General features: G+C 36.1%; 2 protein-coding genes across 4 annotated transcripts in view; one reads left to right on the top strand and one right to left on the bottom strand.

Annotated features, from left to right (window-relative positions):
* LOC145259945 (transmembrane protein 169-like) overlaps nucleotides 1-17,403 on the bottom strand; it is a 44,056-nt gene extending 26,653 nt beyond the window's left edge. Inside the window, exon 1 of one of the 3 annotated variants that reach the window (XM_080117913.1) lies at nucleotides 17,041-17,403. The gene's annotated coding sequence lies outside the window, so the exon portion shown is untranslated. Of the gene's footprint in view, nucleotides 1-14,278; nucleotides 15,505-16,308; nucleotides 16,637-17,040 lie in introns of those variants that run through there. The other 2 variants (XM_080117915.1, XM_080117914.1) reach the window with 2 other exon arrangements.
* The window catches only part of LOC145259943 (bifunctional peptidase and arginyl-hydroxylase JMJD5-like), a 47,365-nt gene that overhangs the window by 340 nt on the left and 24,709 nt on the right, over nucleotides 1-22,316 (top strand). The window lies entirely within an intron of this gene.

The raw sequence follows: 22,316 nt of genomic DNA on the forward strand, positions 1-22,316 counted from the left end.
AGCCATGTGTAATGAAAGTTTTTTTTTTTGTATTGAAAATCGGAACAAGTGTCAGCAGGAATTTAAAATTTAAAGTATGAGATGAGGGGTTTCTTTAGAGGAGGGAGGCTAGACACTAATTTGAAATTTCTATAAAAAAGGAAATCTATTGTTTTTTTTGTTTGTTTTTTTTCAGAATGAGAAAGTAGATTTAAAAAAAAAATTGTTTTTCCTTAAGCAAAAATGTCATTTAGATATTGCAATTTAACATCATCAGCACCCCCCTCCCCAATGACCATCTACTTATTTTAGAAGATTACATATAAACAATTTGAAAAACTTGGTGTGTGGAGAACAGGGGGGTAAAAATTATTTCAGAATTTAAAGTAGAGGATCAGTTTTGCATATACATTTACAGTAAAATGAACACCCCATTTCTAGGCAATTCTAGCGTTTTAAGGGCAGTTAACCAATTTTCTTTTTTTTTTGGGGGGGAATAAGAGATGAATTTTGTACGATTTTTAAGTAAAGGGTTTACTTTTTTAGTCCATTACGTGTGATTTTATGACCTTGCCACTAGGACTTAAGGTCAGGGTAAAGTTTTTGGTAAATTTATAGATTAAAACTCTCAGCTAAACCAGACCCACAAAAATGAGATTCTATTTTTTTTAGGCGATTATGTATGAACACCCTGAACAAGTTGGCAAAGAGAAAAAATACACAGAATAAACAAAAAACAAACGATTACTTTAGAATTTAGAGTGTAATCAGTTTTGCATATAAATTTAACATAAAATGATCACATTTCCAGGCCTTTCTAACTTTTGAAAACAGTTAAGAAAATTTAGTATTTTTGTTATCACAATTTTTTTTTATTATCACACCTGGCATAGTTTATCCTTTAAAAAAAAATCAGATTCTACTTTTTGTGGGCAATTACATGTAAACAGATTAAAAAAAAAATATCAGCAAAGCAGAAAAAATATTCTTCATTTTCGATTTTAAAAAGGGAGAATCACTTTCCTAAATAAATTTAACATAAAATTGGCACCCACTTTCTGGCCGATTAGTGCTAAATCGAGACATGTAATCAATTGCCAAGAACACATTGCCTGAAAGTACTTCTTTTAAACTCCTCGGCCTAACGTTTACAGGGAATATGAAATGGAATAGATACATTGAGAGAATTGCCAAGGCTGCTGCAAGGAAGGTTGGCTCCCTCTACCGTGCTAGAAAACTACTTACGCCTGCCAGTATCCTATACCTCTATAAGGCAACAATTCGCCCATGTATGGAGTACTGTTGTCACATCTGGGCTGGTGCATCTGCTGCTTGTCTCTCGCTCCTGGACAGGGTTCAAAAAAGAGTCGCCAACCTGATAGGTCCTGAACTGTCATCTAGGCTTCAACCTCTGTCCCATCGACGAGATGTTGCATCCCTCTGCCTGTTCTACAAATACTTTAATGGTGAATGCTCTGACGAACTGCAAACACTTGTACCTCCCCGACGTAACTACCCCCGACAAACCCGACAAGCTACTAAGTCTCATCCCTTTACAGTGGAGATCCCTAGGTGCAAGAAAGCCTTTTACTCCAATAGTTTCTTCCCCAGAACTGCGGGTCTTTGGAACTCCCTTCCGGGATTCTGCTTTCCCAACTGCAATGATATGCAGAAGTTCAAGTGTAATGTTAACAAACATCTTTCTACTCTTCTCCCTTCATAATGACCCCGCAAATTAATTCCCTAATAGTAGCCCCCTACTTCAAAGTGGCACTGTGCCTTGTTTGGGGTGAAAATTGAATAAAAAAAAAAAAAAAAAAATTAGAGTTTCCATTTTGGAAGCAGAAAAATTGAAGGGGGGGGGGGCATTACTCCACTTCTATATTATCCTTAGAAGCAGTAGTATTCTTTCTTATATAGATGTAAAAAGACTTATTATTCTGCCATCAGATTTAGATGTGCGTTTGTGGTATGTACATAAACTAATTTGCAATACTAAATAAAAACAAGAGTCACTCTTTCTCTAAAGAGAGAGGGTCAAAAATGTTAAATAGTGATTGAATCAACGAAGTGAGAGGATGCGAGAGAGAGAGAGAGAGAGACAGACAGACAGACAGACAGAAATTAGTGACTTGTTCAGTTACTACGTTAATTGTAACAATTAAAAAATATTTTTTTCACACATAACTCAATTCCAAGATCGAGATGTATTTTAGCATTTATTTCATTTTTTTTTTAAATATATGGGAAATATCATATTCCAAAAAAAAAAAAAAATCACATAAATTGATAAAGTAGTTTTATTTTTAAACTAGCAGATGTACCCAGTGTTACCCGGTATTAAACGTAACATTAAATCCCATAAAAAAAACAATGAAGTAAAACAATTAAAAAAAACGGAAAGAAACCGAAACATGTGCAAGTAATGTGTGTTTTTTTCTACACAGTTCACTTTTTGTAAGTAAAAAGAAAAGAAAAAAGAAAAAAAAAACCCTCAAACTGAGATTGAAACTCAAACCAAAAAACAGTGAATCAAGTACGATAACCATTAGGCCAGCTTGCCACTATCTTTAAAATGTTTTCACAAACCTACTTATTCTTAACATAAGGAAGCTGTCATGTGAACGATTCGCACATGCAGTCGTGAAACAGTTGACAAACAGATAAAAATCCGATGATACCCCCAAGTACCAATTTTTCAATTTTTACATGTTAGCAGCCTTTTTTTTTTCAAATGAAAATTGATTATAAAGTTTTCCACGTGTCTGAATACCCTATATACTAAATTTCAAGTTTGTAGATCAAAAATCTGTACTTAGTATATAGGTTGAGAGTTGTCTTCACACACATTCTCATTTTTATAGAGATTATATATATATATATATATATATATAGAGAGAGAGAGAGAGAGAGAGAGAGAGAGAGATAAGAAAATTAAATTATATAAGTAAAAGAAGAGCACTGGTCTTGTCTGTTATTATGAAAACAATCTACAAAAAAGCAAAGGGAGATAACTCAATAATTTAAACTTTCAAGATTTATGTTGTAATGTTTATGAATTCCTATTAATTGCTTTAAAATGATTTTCTTTATAAAAATAAAACTACTTGATACATTTACGTCATTTTTGGAATATGATATTTTCGTTTTGCCATGGGTACATGCATTATACAGATTTTTCTTTATTTTTGTTTTTTAATATAGGGTATATTCTGGAGAAGAACCTAATATTAACATCTCAATTTATATATAAAGTTAAGTATATGTATATGTTTATATATTTCTATGTACAAGATTCACTAGAACAATAGAAATTTCAATCGATTTAAATATATTTTGTTCGAATTTCGAAAAAATAAATATTGGGAGGGGGTGGGGGGAACATGCAGTAAAAAACTATTTCCCCTCATACCTTTTATTTATGGAAACTGCATTTTGTATGTAATTTCATTCTAAAATGGATAAATATCGAAAATTTCATGAAAGGGTGGGATCTTGCTGATTGTCTTGAATATGTATGTTGAGGGGGCACAAGTGTTATGAGTTCATCAGAGCACATCCCATTAAAGTATTTATAAAACAAACTCAGAGATGCAACATTGTGGCAATGACACAGCGGTTGGAGCTGGGTCGATAGTGTGGGACCTATCTTTTTTACTCATGTTCACACCTTACAAGGCATATTACCACTTGGACGTAAGGGGCTACTATTTGGGACCATGCCTAGGAAAGATTAACAATATGGTAGTTTACATTACATTTAAACTTCTGCATATCAGTAGTCAGGGAAGCAAGTAACAGGAAGGGAATTCCAAAGTCTAGCTGTTCGAGGGAAGAAACTATTAGAGTAGAAAGCTTTTTGGCAGTGAAGGGGTGAGAGTTTGTTGCTAAGCGGGTTTGTCGGGGATATTTATATCGAGGGGGAACAAGTGCAAAGAGTTCATCAGAGCACATTCCATTAAAATATTTGTAAAACAGGAACGGAGATGCAACATTACAATGATGGGACAGGGGTTGGAGATTAGTTGACAAAGTGGGACCTATTAAAATGAAAACTCTTTTTTTGACCCTACCCAAGAGGGAGAGGCTAGTGCTACCACTACATCTACATGCACCAACCCAGATATGGCAACAACACTCCATGCATGGGCAAATAGTGGCTTTGTAGTGGTACAGAATACTCTCAGGTGTGAGTAGTCTTCTAGCTCGATAGAGGGGCATCCACCTTCTTTGCAGCAGCCTTTGCAATGTCTATTAGATTTGAGATACTATTTTTGGACTCTGTCTCAGAGCGGCAGACTCATGGTAGATACAGTGCTCTGTAAAAATGGCACCGGAAAAAAATGGCAAAAATGAACAACTAGGTAAAATTGGCACTTTCACAACAAAAAATTAGGACCGTTCGAGAAATGTAAGCTAAGTCCCCATTTACCTACTTTAAAATAGGGGTAAGTCTCTTAGCTTGAGTTTTGGAAAAAGTCGGTTTGGTTAAGTTAAAATTCTGTAGAAGCAGCGAATAGAAAAATTATAACATTTTATTTAATAATTATTTTATAATAAATATGTATATATAATAATCTGAAAGAAAGCCTAAATAAAATTTTACCCTACCATATTTACTTTAATTCAATTTAATTTATTATTAAGTCTTGCAAATAGAAATTTAATTCAATGATTTAATCGCTGACGGTCATTGATTTTAATTTTCTTGCACCAAAAAGATTTTTACTTAAAAAAAAATGTTATACTAAAGAAAATTGTTAGAATAGATTTACAAATTACAAGTGTCGAGTATTACGTGAGAACAAAGAAAAAATGGCCAACACGATAGGGTTATATCTTTGGAGTCTCGATAATGACTTAAAAATAAAACAAATTACTGGTAGAAATTCTCCCAATAAATGTTATAACATTAGTTGGATGGGTTTCTTCCAGTATTTTGTTTTATTTTTAAGCCATTATCGAGCCTCTAAGTTAAAGATGGCCTTCTAAATAATCTGCAGAACCTGAAGGGGGAGGGGTTCTTTGCTAACTATTCTGTACTTTCACCTAACAATTTAATAAATAAATAAACTTGGGATGGGAAATTGATACTCTCGCCGGAAGTTATATTGCAGATAAGGTTTAATATCAGAGACTGACTCTGATCAAATACCGTTTACTGCTAATTTTGAATCAGGTACTCTTCTGGTTTGCCAATATTTATGAAATTATTGTCGCTTTGTTTTGTTTGTTTATGTTTTTCCCTAATTCACAATTACAACGTTTTGTTGTAAAAAAAAAATTAGTTATTATTAGAGCTCTGGGTACTTATACAGAATAGTACACAAGATGCCTAAATAAATTTTGTTATTAAAAAAAAATCATTCTCTATTGAGAAAAATCCCTTCAAATTGAATTACATAATTTTGGGTTTAATATTGATGGGGGGGGGGGCTCTTAGCAGCTGGTAAAAATTACAAGTTTTCTGGGTAGAAACAAAGAAAATAAAAAGAAAACAAGCATAATAATTATCAGTCTTGGTGGCTTCTGACTCGGTCGGCTAGGGTTATAAATTGTGATGAAAGAAAGGAAGTGGATATACAAGCAAGTGCAATATTCCTTATCTCTACCTCCACAAAAACTTTTCACACTGGTTCACTAAAAGAATCTCTCAAACTAGCAGAAAGAATTATTGACCTTGATTAGCCCTTGTTTAAAAAAAAAAAAGCCTAGGTCTTATTCCCTACCAGTGTAAATTCCTATAAAAATATGTTTTTAAAATTTTTTTTTTTATTGGAGGAGGGGGGGGGGCTTGGCCTTATTTTAATCTAGTGGAATGGGAGCTTAACCTGTACTTCTCCAATGGTCTTGATTTCCATTATTAAAGTGACATTTTTACCTATTTATTCATTTTTACCTAAATTCGGTAGATACACCAACCGAGAAATGTTTTGAACGCTACTAACTGAATTTCTTTCAATACAGTTTGCAATTTGGAGACGGAATTGTTTTTGTTGAGATAAGTGATTTCAATCATGCTTTTTATTTTAGATTTAAAATATTAACAACTCCATTTTATTTCAGTATTTAATTTGTGTATTTCTGTTTTATTAAATGCTAGCTTTTTTTTTTGTTTTTTTTTTCCTCGTACATATGTTTATTTATCTACCAAGTTGATAGCAAAAATTACGAATTATACTCATTTTTAGTTCGTGTGAGGGGAATCTATCACCATACTTTCCCTTAAACACGTCTGTTGGACTTTTATTAAGTAAAATACTTAATAGTTTTTTTTTTTTTTTTTTTTTTTAATGGAGAGTAGAAAACGCATTGTGGATGCGTTATCGGCAGCTCCTGTTACTCTCGCTTCTTCTTATTTGTCCCTCAGTCCTCATTTTTTTAAATGAGTGATTTTTCGGACAAAGGGAGAAGAAAAGGCTGTTTTCTAGGTTGGCAGTATTTTTGCGAACAGTTGGCTGAGATGGCGGAAATTTTCTGTTTCTATGTCTATCCTTGTAGCCATGTCACTAGTAAGGGTGCTGGAGGTAAACGTTTTATATGGGCTGACGTTATCCGCCTGATAGTCAGGGACCCGAACCTTGGATTAACCACTAAGGAGGCTGTCCTATCAGCAGGTGCAAAGTACTGGGGCTGCTGTATTGCCATTTGGTGAATGGATTCTGGACCATGCAGTAGCTTCTGGTGGGGCCTCTCGATGCCATACTAGTGGGTAATTGTTACGGCTTTACCTTATCATTAGCTACAAATAAAAAAAAAAAATTCTTCGTTTCTTTTTCTCTCTTAATTTCCCCTCTCTGTCCTGCTCTAAGTAAATCTGTCGACCTAGTCCACAAATTCTAAAATTTCATCATGACAAGTTTCAAGAAAAAATACACGATTAAACCCGGTTCTCCAACTTCCAACGTAGACCCCTACTACCATGTCTCCTTCTCCAACATCAGGGGTCTTCGTTCTAACCTTCCAGAGGTTGAAACCCAATTACAGGAGACTAAACCAGACCTTTTATTTTTAAGTGAAACTGGCATTGGACAGGCTATTTCTCTAGATGAGTTTGCAATTTCAGGATACTCTAACTTAACTTCTAAATCTGACCCCCAAGATCGCCATGAGCATGGAATATGTGCCTATATTAAAGATAGCTTTCCATGTGGGAGGGACATCTCCAGGGAAGATCCTAACTTACCCTATATGTGCTTCCGGGTTGCTTTAGCTCACACTACTGCTTTTATATTTACTCTCTATCGCCCCCACAACAGCGGAGTTACTATCTTTCAAAGCATATCTGAGAAAATTGACCAAGTCCTTTCTACTTATCCTTCAGCTAACATTCACGTATGTGGAGACTTCAATGTTCACAACGTCGAATGGTTGACCCACTCAAACAAGACCGATGATGAGGGGAGGTTCTGTCATGATTTCTCCATTGCCTATGACCTCACTCAGATTGTTCAGGAACCTACCTGTGTGCCCGATAATGACGGCCAGTATGCGAGCCTACTAGACCTTTTTCTCACAACTTGCCCTGAACTATGTTCAGTTTCTGTTCTGTCGCCTCTTGGATCTTCCGACCACTCTGTTGTATCAATTAAGATAAAAATGAAATGTAATAAGTCCCCAGACGTACCTCTTCATCGTACAGTATATCGATACACTAAGGCTGACTGGGATAGCTTCCGTACATTTATATCTGATCTACCTCTGCATTCCATGTTTAAAAAGGAAGTGTCCTCTATAGTATTAGACCTAACTGAATGGTTAATTGTAGGTATTGACCATTTCATACCCTCTAAAAAGTTTCAGCAAAAACCTAACAGCCAGCCATGGTTCTCTCCTGAATGTGCTGCTGCCATTGCGCACAGAAATCACTTTTTCCACTGCTTCAAACGTAATAGATGTATGGAAACTAAAGCCGTTTTCAGGACTGCCAGCAACCATTGTAAGAAAGTAATAAGGAACGCAAGAGTGTTATATGCTCAATCTGTTAAGTCCAAAGTAGCTGAGCAGAGGCTTGGTTCCCACCAGTTTTGGCAAATAGCAAACAGAATCCTGAATAGAAGCGTGTGCTCCATCCCAACTATTATCAATGGACCTGAGGTAATCTCGTCAGCATCAGACAAAGCCAAAGTCTTTGTCAAGAACTTTGCAGCTAATTCAACCCTTTGCGACCAAGACCGCCAACCTCCAATATTTCCTCCTGTATCAGAAAACACGCTATGTGATATACGTATATCTGTACATGATGTTGCGAAGCTAATCAAAATCCTTGATTCGAGTAAAGCAACTGGCCCTGATGGTATTCCAATTATAGTACTCAAAAAACTTCAACCTGAATTAGCGCCCATACTTACAAAACTGTTTAAACGTTGTCTTAAGGAGAATAGTTTCCCATCTCCCTGGAAAATCTCATCAGTATGCCCTGTATTTAAGAATTCAGGTGATCGCTCATCCCCCTCTCAGTACAGGCCAATAAGTCTCCTGTGCGTCATGAGTAAGTTGCTAGAATCTGTGTTAAATACAGAAGTAATCAAACATCTCAACAAAAATAACCTTCTTAGTGACACTCAATATGGTTTCCGTTCTGCTAGATCTACAGCAGATGTCCTTACAGTTATATCGCATAGGATTAGCAAATCTCTCGACGGTGGCAATCTTTCTAGGGCAATTGCTCTTGACATATCTAAAGCCTTTGATAGGGTATGGCATAAAGGTTTACTTCATAAGATCGCTAGCTATGGTATAGCTGGAAAAGTCTTCTCAATTATTAAATCATTTCTTTCTGATAGGTTCATAAGAGTAGTAGTTGAGGGGCAAAAATCAGAAGCTCACAGTATTAATGCCGGTGTCCCTCAGGGATCCATCCTGGGCCCAACTCTTTTCCTGATCTACATTAATGATCTTCCAAATCATATCCTTACATCATTTGTAGACATTTATGCTGACGACACTACCATTTATGGTACCACATCTAAGACAGTAAACGACCAAGTTCTCTCCAATTCTCTCTCCTCTGATCTTGAGCACGTAGTACAATGGGGAAAGGAGTGGCTGGTTACTTTTAATGCATCTAAAACAAAGCTTCTCTCTATACATCATCAACATTCTAATTCACATTTGTCATCAATTGAAATTAATGGCTCTCGTCTTCAGGAGGCCTCAAGTTTTGACAAGCTTCTGGGCTTGACCATTACTCCTGATCTTAAATGGAACACGTATATCAAATCTGTTGCCAAGGCCGCTGGAAAAATGGTGGGATCTTTCTATCGATCCAGTAGATATCTCACTGCTGATGCTATTCTCTACCTATATAAGAGCCAGGTACGTCCAAGGATGGAATACTGTTGCCACATCTGGGCAGGAGCTGCTAGAAAGGACTTGTCCTGCCTTGATAGAGCTCAAAATAGACTTTGTAGCCTCGTAGGAGATGTCCTTTTCTCCTCCTTGCAACCTCTATCTCACAGAAGAGATGTTGCGAGTTTGTCTCTGATGTATCGTTATTTTCATGGAAAGTGTTCAACTGAGCTTCAATCTATGGTCCCCCCTCGCCAAACTTTCACAAGAAACACTCGTCTAGCTGTAAACACTATCAATAATTTCCCCCACTCTTTATCTGTGTCTAAACCTAAACGTAGATTCCATGAACAAAGCTTCTTTCTTAGAACTGCACGCCTGTGGAATTGTCTTCCGTTTTCCTGCTTTCCGGCTGACTACAATATGGTTGTGTTCAAGTCTAAAGTAAATAAGTTCTTGATGAGCCGTTCCATATAAGTTATTAAATTTACCAAATTTTCATTACTAATGATTACTATATTGACCAATTTCTACTGTACACTCTTTAACCCTTATCCTTGAGTGGCCTCTGGGCCTTGATAATGTGGTGATGCCTTTGTAAAAAAAAAAAAAAAAAAAAGATGTGGTAACAATACTCCATGCTTGAGCGAATTGTGGCTTTGTACAGATATCGGATGCTCTCTAGTGCTGTGAGTAGTTGTTCTGTAGAAGCATCCATTTTTATTACAAAAAAATTCGGCAGTTTAAATACTTTCAAATTTCTTTTCAAAATTCGGTGCTAATGCAGAGAGTGAATCCGCGCTATTTTTTTAAATCGTATTTCCATGTTTAATTAAAGTTTTATGATATGTTTTTTTATTCGATTGTAAGGTTAAAGTACAGAATAGGTACAAAACACCCTCCCCATATTAAGAATGGCTTTTTAAATAATAACGTCATTATTTCAGCATTATTATATATATTTTATTTATTTATCTTTATTCTCTTATTGCAGTCTTACTAAAAATTGAAACACCTTAACATTACCTATCATGTCTTATTACTCGTGTTTTAACCTTTTTTTGTTAAATACGTCTGGCATTACCCTAAACTAGCCTTTAAATAAGATGCCCCCAATCTAAAAACATAAGCTGACCTCACAAGTTGCATTATTGAAATGTAATTATAAGTTTAATCTCGAAGTTTCTACCGCGAGGTACTAAAAGCAAAAAAAAAAATAAATAAATAAATAAAACAATGGAAAAAAAACAAAAACTTCCACGGATTAATATGGGAGGGGGGACTATCTTCAAATTCTATTCTAAACTGGGAACGGGCAAAGGACTTTACTAAGTAGATATAAATAAGACCCTCTTACCGTTTTTCTTTTTTTTTAATGGAGAGTAGATAATGCAGTGGATGTGTTATCGGCAGCTCCAGTAACTCTCGCTTCTCCTTTTTTGTCCCTCAGTTCTCATTTCTAATGAGTGATGTTTCTGACAAAGGGTGAAGAAAAAGCTGCTTCCCAGGTCGGTAGTACTTGGTGAACAGTAGTCTGAGATGTCGGAAATTTTCTGTCTGTATGTCTATCCTTGCGGCCATGTCACAAGTAAGGGTGCTGGAGGTAAACGTTTTATATGGGCTGACGTTAACCGCCTGATAGTCAGGGACCCAAACCTTGGATTAACCACTAAGGAGGCTGTCCTATCAGCAGGTGCAAAGTACTGGGGCTGCTGTATTGCCATTTGGTGAATGGATTCTGGACCATGCAGTAGTCTCTGGTGGGGCCTCTCGATGCCATACTAGTGGGTAATTGTTACGGCTTTACCTTATCATTAGCTACAAAAAAAAAAAAAATTTCCTATCTTTCCTCTCTTACTTTCCCTCTCTGCTCTGCTCTAACCAAGTATACTGACCTGTTCCACAAACCCCAAAATCCTCAACATGAAATATCTCAAAAAAAAAAAAAAAAAACACGAATAAACCTAGAACCCCTTCCTCCTACGTAGACCCCTACTACCACGTCTCCTTCTCCAACATCAGGGGCCTACGTTCTAACCTTCCAGAGGTTGAAACCCAATTACAGGAGATGAAACCTGACATATTCTTCCTAAGCGAAACTGGAATAGGGCCGACCACCTCCCTAGATGAGTTCATAATTAAAGGATACTCTAACCTAACATCTAAATCTGACCCCCCAAGATAGCCACGGGCATGGAATATGTGCCTACATTAAAGATAACTTCCCATGTGGCAGGGATATCTCCAGAGAAGACCCTAATCTACCTTATATGTGCTTCCGGGTTGCACTTGCTTACACCACCGCATTTATATTTGCCCTCTATCACCTCCACAACAGTGGAGTTACTGTCTTTAAGAGTATATCAGAAAAAATTGATCACATCCTGTCTGCTCATCCCTCAGCTAACATTCACATTTGCGGTGACTTCAATGTCCATAATGTGGAATGGCTAACCCACTCAAATAAGACTGATGATGAGGGGAGGTTCTGTCATGATTTTGCCATTGCCTATGACCTCACTTAGATTGTCCGCGAGCCCACCCGTGTGCCCGATAGTACCGGTCAGTTCGCAAACCTCCTAGACCTTTTTCTATCCACTTCCCCTGAGCTATGCTCGTGTTCCGTTCTATCTCCTCTGGGATCCTCCGACCACTGCGTCGTATCAGTTAAGATAAAAATGAAATATAATAAATCTACAGACGTACCTCTCCACCGTACTGTATACCGATACTCTATGGCGGACTGGGATAGCTTCCGTACATTCATATCTGATCTCCCTCTCCATTCCATGTTTAAAAAGGATGTGTCCTCTATAGTATCAGACCTGACCGAATGGTTACTTGTAGGCATAGACCAATTCATACCATCCAAAAAATTCCAACAAAAACCTAACAGCCAGCCATGGTTCTCCCCCGAATGTGCTGCTGCCACCGCACACAGAAATCACTTTTTCCATAGCTACCAACGTAATAGATGCACTGAAACTAAAGCTGCTTTCAGAACCGCCAGCAACCACTGTAAAAGAGTAATAAAAAATGCAAGAGAACTATATGCACAAACCGTTAAGTCCAAAGTAGCAAATAGGATCCTGAACAGAAACGTGCGTTCCATCCCAACCATTATCAATGGACCAGAGGTCATCTCGACAGCATCCGACAAGGCCAAACTATTTGCCAAAAACTTTGCGGCAAATTCTACCATGTGACGAAGGCCATCAACTCCCCATATTCCCTCCTATAACAGACAACACGCTATGCAACATACAAATATCTGTGCGTGAGGTCGCCAAGCTAATCAATAACCTTGACTCCAGTAAAGCAACTGGTCCCGACGGTATTCCAATTATAGTGTTAAAAAAATTACAACCAGAACTTGTCCCCATACTTTCCAAACTGTTTAAGCGTTGCCTTAAGGAGAAGTGCTTCCCAACACCCTGGAAAACCTCATCAGTATGCCCTGTATTTAAGAATTCAGGAGATAAGTCATCCCCCTCTCAGTACAGACCAATAAGTCTCCTGTGTGTCATGAGTAAGTTGCTGGAATCCACAATAAATAGAGAAGTAGTCAACTACCTCAGCAGAAATAACTTTCTTAGCAACACACAATATGGTTTCCGCTCTGCTAGATCTACAGCAGATGTGCTAACGGTCATATCTCATAGGATTAGCGAATCTCTCGAAAAAGGCTTCATTTTTAGGGCAATTGCTCTCGACATATCAAAGGCCTTTGATAAGGTTTGGCATAAAGGCCTACTACACAAGATTTCCAGCTACGGTATAATTGGAAATGTTTTCTTTATCATTATGCCATCTAAAGGAGACCCCAGGCTTTGATAAGCTCCTGGGTTTGACCTTTACACCTGATCTTAAATGGAACACATACATCAAGTCTGTGGCTAAGGTCGCTGGGAAAATGGTGGGATCCTTCTACCGCTCCAGAAGATATCTCACTAATGATGCAATTCTCTATCTATATAAGAGCCAAGTACGTCCAAAGATGGAGTACTGCTGCCACATCTGGGCGGGGGCTGCTAAAAAGCAGCCTATCCTGTCTTGACAGAGTACAAAATAGACTCCGTGGCTTGATGGGGGATGCCCTTTTCTCTACCCTACAACCTCTTTCCCACAGAAGAAACGTAGCGAGCCTGTCATTGTTCTATCGTTATTTCCATGGCAGGTGCTCGTCTGAGCTCCATTCTCTGGTCCCTCCTCGCCAATCTTTTTCAAAAAACACCCGACTAGCTGAAACCACCGTCAATAATTTTCCCCACTCCTTATCTGTGCCTAAATCAAAACGTAGATACCATGAACAAAGCTTCTTTCTTAGAACTGCACGCCTGTGGAACTCTTGTTCCGCTTGCCTGTTTCCCTTCCGACTTCAACCTGGATGTCTTCAAGTCCAACAAAAACAAATTCCTGATGAACCGCCCCCCCCCAAGTAATGAAACCTTACAAATTCTCCAATACTATTGCTACACTATCCCTTTGATTACTGTACACACAATAACCCTTATCCCTGAGTGGCCCTTGGGCCTTGATAAGTGGTGAACTCCATGTTAAAAAAAAAAAAAGCATAGATTACTCTCTGCAGTGCATGAGTACCCAAAATTCAAAGGGTCACGAAGTAATTCATTTTTTTTTTTTTTTTGTCAACTATAAACAGAATATTAAAAATGTCGGACTTGTTTACGAAGAAATCAAAATGCATTATGATGGATTTCATTTTTTAAAAAAATAAGAGGATTTTTAAAGTACGTTTTAGTACTTTACGTACACTCTGCATTTAAACATTTTTTTTTAAACTTTATTTTATGAGAGTTATTTCGACAAGGGAAGAGCTAACAAAGCCTCCCACGGTTTTCTAACTGCACAAATGCTCTTTATGTTATTGCATATTGATAAATAATCGATGAGCATTTTGCAGTACAAAAAAATAAAAATTAAAAAAAAACGAAAAAGTGGTTAAATAAATCTTATCAAAGGCAAGATAAGTTACTCTTCTACTTACCCGGATAAGTTCCTTTTTTTCTTTTTTTTTTTTTGTGCTTCAACAAAGCGTTTATTTAGTTTGAAACACAAGTGGGGTTACTTTGCACTCATGCTACCGCGCTGAAATAACATTATTTTAAAAGTCATTCTTAACATAGGGAAGGGGGGGATGTTTTATAACTATTTTGTACTTCCACCTAACAATTCAATAATAATAAAAAAAAGATATCGTGAAACTTGAATTTTACTTGAAAATACTACTTTTAAAATATAGCACGGTAACATAAGTGCAACACTGCAACAACACCACAAGTAGTTCTGAAACTTAAGTTAAAACAAGAAAAAATATCCGACAGGAGACGATCTGAGGAGACTTGACAATCTATCAAAAATCGAAAATTAAACAAAACTGAAATGTCACAATGACTCGATACTGCTTGTATTTCGAAGTAAATAAACGTTCTAAAATTAGTTAAAAACACACAAAAATTTATCCAAGTAGGTAACAGTTATTTTGTATATATATATTTTTTGCTACTTTCATTTTGTAATCTATACTGCAAAATGTCCAAGGTACCGTGCTATTTTTTTCTTTAAATAGTATTTTCAAGTCAAATACAAGTTTTACAGTATCTTTTGTTTATTAAATTGTTACGTGAAAGTACAGATTAGCTACAAAACACCCTCCCCCATGTTAAAAATGGGTTTCTAAATAACATTATTTCAACACGATACCTTCTCTGCATAAGTAAAAATTTATAAGCTACGTAGAGGCGAGAAATACACACAGACAAACGCGAAAGGATGTGGTTAATCACAGGATTTTATTAACAGATTTTTGGCGACGATAGTGGGAAACAAAAGCTGAACATCTGGAAATAAATCTAACATAACACTAACAAAGGAAACAGAGCACAACAAACACACACATATATATATATATAATGCAATTCTGTGTTATAGGAGAAACAAACAGTGCTCAATTACTCGTCCAAGAACGAATAATATTTTTTTAAAATATTAATTGACACTATATATTAACATGATCTTCCATCGATACCCTCGGTACGACGTACCGGGGTATGTATATGTTTTGTTTCGGTATCTTATTTACTTCCAGTGCTCGAGACACAACATGATTACCGGTTAGTAGTAGCAGCAGTATAAAAATTTACAGCGTTTCGGGGTTTGTATTACTGCTCACATAGATTCGAAAAAGTTGTCAAAAAACAAATATATAACAAATAAATGTTATCAAAGGCAAGATAAGTTACTTTTCTACCAAACTGGATATATTTTTGTGTTTTTATTCAATGTAACATATTTATTCAGCTCGAAAAACATGCAGTGTTTACCGATGTATTGGAAAATTCAAAATGGCGCCCGACTCTCTCTTTAACTCGGTAAGTTTAGGAAAAGGTGTTATAAATAATAAACTAGACAAAATACTATTAAAAACCACCGAATATATGTCAAGTTATGTCACGGTAACATATATTGAGCGAATTTCTAACAGTATTTTGTCTAGTTTATTATTTATAACACCTTTTCCCGAACACCGTGTTAAAGAGAGAGTCGGGCGCCATTTTGAATTTTCTAATACATCGGTAAACACTGTATGCTTTTCGAGCTGAATAGACATGTTACATTAAATAAAAACACAAAAAATATATCCAGTTAGGTAGAAAAGTAACTTATCTGGCCTTTGATAACATCTATTTGTTATATATTTGTTTTTTGACAACTTTTTCGAATCTATGTGTACAGTAATACAAACCCGAAAGATGTAATGTTTTGTCTCGATTTTCAGTAGTTACTTCAACGGTGCTCGATACGCGAGTACAGCTTAGCTGTACTCGCGTATCGAGCGAGCACTGTGTAGTTTTCATATAGATTACATAGCTGTACTACAGCTATGTAATATATATGAAAACTACTCAGGATTTTTCATGGTTCATCCTTGTAGGGACTCGTCCCATTAGGCTAAAATGTCAACTCGAATCCTTCGGGGGGGGGGGGGGCTATATTTCCCCCCACATTAAAACATACCTTAAGTTTAACATTATCCTGGAGAGTCCTTACAGGGATGAAACGCAAACAATCTGTTTAGCTTGATTGCCACACACGCACACACACACATATATATATGTTTAGATAATAAATGTTGGTACCATCCAATAGTGCTTAAAGTACAACGGATTCATAGATGGATTGTTCAGCTTACTTCGGCAAGTCGAGGTTTCTTATCGAGCTCTTGGGAGCCAAGTCTTAATTGAATTATTGATACTAAAATACAGTATACGGACCGTGCTGAAATAATAATGCTATTAAACCAATTGTTAACAAGGGTCGAGCGTTTTTTTTTTGTTTTTTTTTTACTTAACTATTTCGTACTTTCATTTAACAATTTAATAAATAAAAGATATTGTAGAAATTGCATTTACTTACACACACATCTAAAAAAGAACAAAAAATAGCACGGTTCGTATTCTGCATAAGTACTCATTATAATCATAATTATTAATTAAATAAGGAGTTGACTGGAGGAGGTTGAAAAGACCGAAACCTTCACTTGTCGATATAAGACAACCCTATATATGAAAAGTCGAAATTAAATAATAATTTAAAACAAAAACAGAGAGAAGCGACCGCAAATAAGACTTCGTCTTAATTTCTCCGAGGCGAGAAAAATAAATTATTAAAGCCGATAATTATTTATTTATTTATTTATTTTTTTTTAAAAAGAGAGAAGAAAGAAATTTATTATGTCGACATGTTTACCTGAAAATTGAAAGCCCGTCAAACAGCTGGAGACAATTATTTCCTTTTTTTTTTTCAGATTATTATTTCTCCTCCTTTTTGAAAATTATTTACTTTGCCCCTTTTTCCTGCTGCTGGTATGCAAAATAAACTGGGCAAGCCTTCCACATTTTTGAACCGGTGTAAATCAAAGTATGTCCCTCACGAAAATAAATAGATACCGGCTACTAAGGATATTTAGTTCTCTCCCACTGCAAGTCCTTAGACACCAGGGTCGGAAAGTTGAATTGAGAAGTCACCCCCCCCCCCTCTCCGAGGAGGAGCACTCTGACCTGCAAAAAGTACCCGGGCAGCTCCGTCAGTATTCCCCAGCAGGGGCGCCTCAGGCGCTTAGCAATAAACTAACCCCTTCTGAAAGAGAGAAGGCAATGCCTGGGAGGGTGGACCTCCTAGAACTACACAGAACTAGCATTACATTGCAATCAACAGCGACCACATTATTACAGGAATGCTCTAATCTCTGTTGATTTTGAGGGCCGAGGATAAAATCTTTTGAGACCCTATTTTTAAAATAGTATTTTAAATAGACCCAATATAAACCAGACTATAATCACGGTGTAGTATTTGCCTTTTCCTCAATTAGAGGAGAAGAGCACCTTCCAGGCTGGATCAATTACAAAATTTTTGTCCCAATTCGAACCCCCTTTTAGGGGGGGGGCTATATTTTTCTCACATTAAAAAAGAAGCCTTGTCTAACTTTACTCTCTCACTAAAATTTTATTTTCTTTAGTAAAAAAAAAAAAAAAAAAAAAAGGAACTACTTGATCAAATTAAGCGATTTTTTTAATGATAACTTCATTCATATACCGGGCACATAGGGATTTTTCTTAATCTCCGTTTTTTTTTAATGTTGTTGCTAAAGTGCATAAGCACCGATATGGAGCAGGTAGGTCCACTACTATATAATTTAGTTAATTTAATTTAAAATAGCAAGAAATGGAAAACCGCTGAAGGAAGGTACTAGCAATGAATATGGTAAAAAAGGAGAGGCTGGCAACTAGTGTTGGGACGATTAATTGGAATTGGGAATCAGAAAAATCGGAACTTTTTGGAGTATCAGAATCGATATTTGAATCGGAAAAATTATGCCTATTTTCCGATACCAAAAACGATTCCTTTACTTACTTTTTATTTATTTGATTTTGTTTAAAGCAAAATCCTCCACTGCTGGTAGTAATAGTGAAATAATAAATATTTATTGATTTTCAAATACCGATAAAACTAAAATCTATAGACATCCGCCCCTCCCCTATGTATATTTTTATGTTTGAGAAAATATATGCACATTTAACATCTGCTTTACAGTAATCGGGAATAAAATAATAATTTTATAGTTAAATATTTAGAGATTTATGAAGAATCAGAATCGGTAATTGTATTGGACTTGGGAATTTAGTACAGAATTGGTAATGGCATCGGAATCGGGAAAAATATTTGAATCGTCCCATTACTAGTGATAACTAAGAATAGTCCATTGTGAAGCATATAACGTCCTCAGACATGTAAATGAAATCATCTGATCGTAGATCTGTTATTGTACTGCAGGTGGACGAGAGAGAGTTGGATGAGGGCCCACCATTCACAGCCATACATCATGATGCTCCCGACACAACTGCTATACAACTTATCCTGGATATAGAGAGGGGAAGCATGTGATGTTATCAGAGGCAATGACTTGCAAAATTATGCCCAGGCTACCTTCACTCTTATGGCCGTAGTGTTTATTCGATTATATTTTCCACGTTTTAGCAATGTGGGACAATTTATTTTTATTTGTATTTCAGGAAATTTTATTTGAAAAAGTCGTTTAAAGAGTGGGAAGCAAATATTTTACTTCTCGACATATTAACAAGAGTTAATTAGTGATTTCGATCTCTTTCTTTGTCTTCTTCCTTTCCCACACACTGGTCTATGATTTGGAACAAAGATCAAGTTGAATAAACGTCTTCCAACAGTTTTGTTTGAAGTGAATATTTTTTAAGGTATAAAAAAGCTTTAATTACAGGACGACATATAAATGAAATAGATTGAGTGTTGTGCTGTTATTTTATTTTTCTAACACACACACATTAAAATTTATAAATTCATTTGTACAGGAATTACAGCATTCACCCACACCAAACCTCTTGGGTCAAAAAGCAGTACGCTTGAGAAATGGCCGACGTAGCTGAAATCTTTGATCAATCAGGACTCGATTTAAAAAAACTTATTTTTGCAAGCCTCTGGGAGCCGCTAAAGAAATATAAAAGGCATGGAGAACTTCTCTCATGAGGTAGAGTTAACCGACACCAACAGCAGCGCTCGCCAAGTGAAATTCAGTAGCTGAAATGATAGCTTTTCTTGCACATCAAGAGCATTGTTTGACTCTCTCTTTCTCTCACTTCGCCACAACACATAGTTGGGCTTTTTCTCTCACACTCTCAAGTCTTCACCTTCTTTCATACCGACTGCCACTTTGGCGCACACTAAAAAGTAATTTCTTTTCTTTTCACAAAAATAAACAAAAGTTTATTTTACATTATTTGGTAGTGTATTTCTTTTTATTTATTTATTTCAGGGGATTTATGCAAGTCACCAACAGTGTATAATTAAGTAGTAATTTCAATCTTTTTCTCTGTTATCTCAGAAACATGTGCATATGTCTGCATCTTCTGGAGATTGTAACCCTGCAATGAAAATGAGGCAATTCAGCTGAATTTTCACATTGTAGATTGATAATTTCAGAAAATTTGACAAAATCGTCTGTAACATTTTTCTTTAATGTTAAACAATTGTAACGAATATTAAATAAAAATGTTGACTCACCAAAAATGTCTGATAACTGTACTATCGTTTCATCAAATGTAATATCTTGTGTTTTTTTTTTGGAAGGATGAATGTGAATATATTTCTGTGCCCAGCTTGCGAAGTAATAAATGCGATTTTCATGCGTCGTCAATGGATGTGAAGTTGAAACATATCCTTCCGTCGTCTGTACCAAGTAATAAAAGTTTGTTTTAAATCCAGATTGAATGAAAAATCCATTATTGTGCTTGCTATGGTGTTCAAAGAAATTGATTTTGGTATTTCCATTAATCGTTTGTAAAACTGTACCATCAAAGTTTCAATTAAACTGTTTTGAGCCTTTAAAAATTCTTCTTGAGGGTTACGCAATATTTTTTCCAATGAATTTGGATCCATGATGTAAATAATTTTTCTTTTTTTTCTTTTTGTTTGTGCACAAATTGTTTTTTTTTCTGTTTGTTCCCTCAAATAATTGTTTTTTTGTTTGTTTGTTTCGTGTGTTCACAAAAAAAATTATTGTGGAAAAAGTTTTATTTTTTCTTGTGTTCGCAAAAACCTTATGGAAAAACTATCTTTTTTTTCGTGTATTCATTAAAAAAAATATTGCGCAAAAGATTTTTTTTTTCCGTTTTTACCAAAAGAATTCTCTAACGAAATTTTTTTAAGACTATGTGCGCTTTTTGTTTTTGAGATCTGGTATTTAATCTAATGTTATCCTCGTCGCCAAATTTTGTTGTGTTTGGAAAAATTGTGATGTCATGATCATTGGACAACATAGAAAAAGTAGACAAGTTCATTGTATTTTAAAACACAATTTATTCATGGCAGAAACATTACATTATTTACAGACCATATTGAATGTCTGGCGATGTTCGCCGTGTTGCTTCTTCTCCCCAGTCTTTCAAAGATCTATAAGGGGTAATAACTCTTATTTTCTTTATTAAGAGTTCTTCCCTCTTCTATTGCTATAACACTAATATTTTCAAATTAACTTTATGAAATATTTTCAAATTAACTTTCCGAAATATTTTCAAAGATGTGACCAAACTCATACATATAGATTGCTGAGAGGAATTTTTTTTTTTTACAAAAGTGGGCTGATAAAAAATATAGGTTCAGACTGCAATGTAGTTCTTAGTTTACTTTTGGAATTCTAGGGTAAAACTGTTTTGGCATGTTTTGAGTTGAATTGAAAGATAAACATTTGTGCATTAATTGTGTAAATAAAGAATGCATAAAAACAAAGTCAATTTTGCAAATACTATCAACAACTAGAAAACAGGAAAGAAAAGATTGTCGAACTGCACTTGTTCTCCTGGTGAGCCCGCAGTGTTCTGTCTTTCTTTAAAATGTTGTTGCACGGAAACCATAATCCAAAGTGCTCAAAGGTAGTAACTCAAAAGTGCTTAATATCCTGGATAGAGCAGATATGTCTAAATGCCATGTTACCCACGAAAACCAACATCAATTTTGTTATACTATTATGCAAGAAAATCTACTTGGCTTTGCCATGGATGGAAGTGGCATATATAAGGTAGAACGATAAAATTGTCGCCCTAGAAAAGCCAACATGATTCCATTTCCTTTTGATGGAAACCATTTTTCTTTTTTTGCTGCAGACAAGTTACTAGTTGGCCAGTTATGTACAAATCACAAGAGCGATAGGAGTTTTCTATCATGTCTGAATGTGACACAATGTTCAACGAGCGAGATCGGAGATGCGCCGCTGTACAATACATGCTCTCTACTAATCCAAGTTATGAAAACAGGACTATTGCCAGCTCCCTTAAAATACATTACTGGATTGCCACGAATAACAAGGACATGCCCAGGGTAGGTAATGAAAATAGTTTCCAGCCATGGTTATGGTCTTTGGTGTGATTTCAAGTAAGGACTGCATCATGCCACCTCATATCTTTGAAGTCGGCTTGAAAGTCCACACCAAAATGTACTTGGATGTGCTGAAGAGTGTGGTGATTTCCTGGTGCAATCACGTGGCTGCTGGTTGACCCTGGGTGTAGCAGCAGGATCTGGAACTGGCCCACAAGTCCAAAGAGACCTAAACTCAGCTTCAGAAGGAGTGCTACGACTTTGTACCCTTTTCTCACTGGCTACTCTCTTTCCCCGATCTGAACTCGTTGGACTACTTTGTTTGGTTATACGTCAAGAACATCATCAACATGACCTCTCACAACACCAAAGCCAGCCTGATCGTCGCCATCTGCCGAGTATTCACCAAGTTCTCATCGGCACTTGTGGAAAAGGCATGCTCCCAGTTCCAGACCCCTATCAAGGCGGTGATTGAGGCTGAAGGTGGCTACATTGAGTAGATGTCAGCTCTACTACATAATGAAGTTACCTGAATTGATTTTTTTAATAAAAGTTTTAAAATAAAGCTGTTGTCTTGTTTTCTTTAGGGCAACAACTTTATCATTCCACTCCGTAGTAATCAA

Source organism: Euprymna scolopes, chromosome 35, assembly GCF_053919585.1.
Source record: "Euprymna scolopes isolate OS-2025 chromosome 35, ASM5391958v1, whole genome shotgun sequence".
In the NCBI taxonomy this organism is placed as follows: domain Eukaryota; kingdom Metazoa; phylum Mollusca; class Cephalopoda; order Sepiida; family Sepiolidae; genus Euprymna; species Euprymna scolopes.